Source organism: Penaeus japonicus, unplaced genomic scaffold, assembly GCF_977035675.1.
Source record: "Penaeus japonicus unplaced genomic scaffold, GWHDUDI00000001_assembly GWHDUDI00000038, whole genome shotgun sequence".
In the NCBI taxonomy this organism is placed as follows: Eukaryota; Metazoa; Arthropoda; class Malacostraca; order Decapoda; family Penaeidae; genus Penaeus; species Penaeus japonicus.
In genome coordinates this window covers 3,667,568-3,671,401 of record NW_028234440.1, presented here as the reverse complement: position 1 = coordinate 3,671,401, position 3,834 = coordinate 3,667,568, and the positions used below count along the sequence as shown (strand labels likewise).

The 3,834-nt window shown below is 40.6% G+C and overlaps 1 protein-coding gene across 1 annotated transcript in view; it reads left to right on the top strand.

The window, feature by feature from the left end:
- The first annotated feature begins 749 nt into the window (after positions 1-749).
- Positions 750-3,834, top strand: part of LOC122251420 (uncharacterized) — a 4,603-nt gene continuing 1,518 nt past the window's right edge. Inside the window, exons 1-2 of the mRNA XM_043013363.2 lie at positions 750-1,089; positions 3,803-3,834. The exon at positions 3,803-3,834 is cut by the window's right edge and continues 449 nt beyond it. The gene's annotated coding sequence lies outside the window, so the exon portion shown is untranslated. The remainder of the gene's footprint in view (positions 1,090-3,802) is intronic.

The following is a 3,834-nucleotide window of genomic DNA, read 5'->3' as shown; positions in this document are numbered from 1 at the left end:
CATCCCCTTAACCATCTCATTACGAAATCCGGCCGCACCGGGGAATCCGCAATTGCATGGACCGCAGACGCCGTGGTCGCATCAGCTGTTTTTTGCGGCAAGAGGGACCAGGCATATATGTGCACAATGAGACTGGCCTACAAACACCGTTCCTTGTACACAAGCAACGCCACGCGGTCGGAATCATTACAGTGCGCTCGGTTATCTCACTGAGGAAAGGAGGGGAGAGTTTTTGTTTTTTTTTCTGTCGCAGCTCTCTACGTGTTCTTTCTTTTCATTGATTTCTTTTTTATTTATATTCTATTCTCTCTCTCTCTTGCTCTCTCTCTCGCTATCGCTTTCTCTCTCTCTCTCTCTCTCTCTCTCTCTCTCTCTCTCTCTCTCTCTCTCTCTCTCTCTCTCTCTCTCTCTCTCTCTCTCTCTCTCTCTCTTCTCTCTCTCTCTCTCTCTCTCTCTCTCTCTTCCTCTCCTCTTCTCTCTCTCTCTCCCCCCCCTCTCTCTCTCTCTTCTCTCTCCCTCCCTCTCTCTCTCTCTCTTCTCTCTCTGTCTCCCCCCCCTCCCCCCCTCTCTTCTTCTTTCTCTGTCTCCGCTCTATTCTCTGTCTCTCTCTCTCTCTCTCTCTCTCTCTCTCTCTCTCTCTCTCTCTCTCTCTCTCTCTCTCTCTCTCTCTCTCCTCTCTCTCTCTCTCTCTCTCTCTCTCTCTCTCTCTCTCTCTCTCTCTCTCTCTCTCTCTCTCTCTCTCTCTCTCTCTTTCTCTCCGTCTCTCTCTCTCTCTCCTCTCTCTCCCCTCTCTCTCTTTCTCTCTTCTTTCTCTCTCTGTATATCTCTCTTTCGTTTTCGTTCACTTTTATTCAACCTTAAAGAGTAAATACATAATCCTTTTCCTTCTCTCTTTATAGGCCTATATGTTTCTTTCCATAATGATACGTCAGTGCCAGATACTTTGATGAAAGCGAACATAAACCTGACGAGCAAATCTAAGGCAAACATAACGACCTCTGGGAAGTTCCAGTTCCTCTTTCCCGACCTCCTCTCCCGGCCGCGCGCCTCGCAGCTCCACCGCAGAGAACGTCTGAGCAAGTGGATGAGGTGAAGTGCATGTGGAGTCCTTTGTTCCTCTGACGTTTTAGAATAGTGCTTTTTCTTATATTTCTTTATCGATGGTGGTGAAAATAACAATGATGTTTATAATGACTAGTATTGTTACTGACAATATCTTCATTACCCTTCTCGTTAGCAATTCTATCATCATTTTTTGATGATTAATATTACTTTTGGTATCATTATAACTATTACTATCATTATTACTACCATTTTGATTATCACCATTGTTATTATTAGAATTATTTATATTGTCATTATGATTATCATTATATTTGTTATTATTATCATCATTATCATTATTAAAGTGATCTTCTACTGAAGGCGAGATTGATCGTACGATTAAAGGCGTAGCCAGAACTATGAAAGGGAAGATACGTCACTAGACCTAACGCAAGACACTAGACTGGGTCACCATTTCCCCCTTCCCACTTCCCACTTCCCACTTCCCACCTCCCTTCCCTCCTCGCTTGACTTCTTCCTCACTTTCTCACGAAAGCTAATCGTCCTCCCAGGGAAACATTTTATGCAAAAAAAAAAAACGATACCAGGGGATCTCCATAAACAATTGCACATATCCGGAAAGGTTTAACAACTGCATGTCTTCTGCAAATGCAATTACAGTGGTGCCATGTGTGATGTTTGCTGTCAGGTGAAGTCATTTCGAGATACTGTAATTATTATTGCCATCATCATGGTAATGGTAATAGTAATAAGTTTAATGGTAATAAGAATAATCAAAACTATAATAACTTTAACAATAATAATGATAATAATGATAAAGATCATGATAATGATAATAATGATAATGAAAATAATGGCAATGATAATGATGATAGTGGTAATGATGCTAATGAGGATAACAATAACAATGACAACATAAAGATGTATATGGGCGGGTATATGGACCCGCCCAGCAGTCTGGGCGGGTATGCGGGAGGTGAACTGGAATGAGTTGAACGAGCGGCCGGCCACTCGAGGGGCGCCGGCAAGAAATGCGATCATAGATTGACGAAATTTAACATTTAGATATTGGAGGAAAGGGGGAAAGAAAATGTTATTTTCAATACAAGAGGAGTAAGAAGCCTTAATAAAAAAAAAAATAATAATAAATAAATAAAAAAAGTTGGTAACAATGACGTAAAGAAATATAGGTCTTCGAGCAGGGCTTTTGATGGATGGAACAACCTCCCAGGAAACGCTGTAAGTGCCAGGTACATGCACCAGTTCAAAAATTTATGATATAATATAATTATAGCAGACGGGTTTCTCCGAGCTCAGCTCTCTTTTCTATATTTGATAGACTAGATAAGAACAATAGGTAGACACACAGACGAAGCGGCGCCAAAGCAGTCAACTGGCCATAACGAGTGAGAGTGTTTGTGGTTGTGTTCCTGATTGCACGTCCCATCGTCACTCAATAAAGAACAAGTGACGCTGTTTTCCCTGCTTTTGGCAATACGTAACGTACAAAAGGAGAGTAAATATGTAACCAGACAAATTCAGACCAGAATGACGGGCAAAACATCATCGAAAGAGAGTGAGACATGAAAGAGACAAAGAAAAAATACATAAAATTATGATAATAATGAAGATGATAATAATGGTGATGATGACAATAATGAGAATAATGATAATGAGAATAAAGATGATAGTAATGTATTTGACATAGCAGCTCAATTTACCAACTGGGAAAAACAAGAAGAATAAATCTAGTTGCCACCTTTTTGGCTCTGTTTCCCTTAAGCACAAACCCTCGGGCGATTATAAAGAGAGAAGGAAAGAAAAAAGTTGGTCATAACATGTTACCTTTGGAAAAAAGGAAATCATAACTCTTTGGCTTAATATTCTCCGTTTGGCAAAGCCCATAAAAGATATAATTGAGGGAGATGATCTTTAAAGTTGTAACTGTTGCCATATATTTGGTCCTGTCAAGCGAGGGTCCCAAGAGTCTTAGATCCTTACATGAACAGATTACTCTCTTATAACTCTATGGAACTGACAGCCTATCAGTCATCCACCCAAGTGCGACAAACCCCGGATGAAGACCGCAAGACATCCCACCAACTAGACGACAACCCGCACAGAAGCCTTGGGGAACAGGGATGGTCATGCAACTTCTACCAGCGGCCGTACAGCGATCACGTGATTTTACAAATTCAGGAAGCTTTATTATGCAGAGAAATCTAAGAAATGATGAAAGATCTGTGCTAACAGGAGGTTGTGTAGAATTTCATGTCACAGCTGTGAGACCTAATTTCGCATTCTGCAGTGGAATGCACGAAGTAGATGTGATGGACTTGTGCTGCATCAGCGTCAGTCAAATGAGGCTTATAATCAGCGAGCCTCGCAATGGACTTGGTCTGGGAATCATTTCCTAATCTGAGTCTAATGTCCTGTTGCATCTGCTAGGTAAAGTCCCGCTAATAAGCGCCTGTGCGTGCAGATTAGCTCGCAGCAGACGCTGAAAATACCGGAAAGCATGACTTTTTGTAAGACCATATGTTCGTCACGTTAAGAGCAAATGGTAGGATGAGACACATGAGAATAAGGTATAGAAAGATTGATAGTTGAATGGAAAAATTCTTGATAGCAGCAAGAGAACGACACACAAAGATATTCTTCTTTTTTACTACTACTATTATCATTATTTTTATCATTTGATACTTTTGATATTTATTTTTCTTCTTTTTCTTTTCAGATCAACGGCAGTCTACTACATCTTATATATAT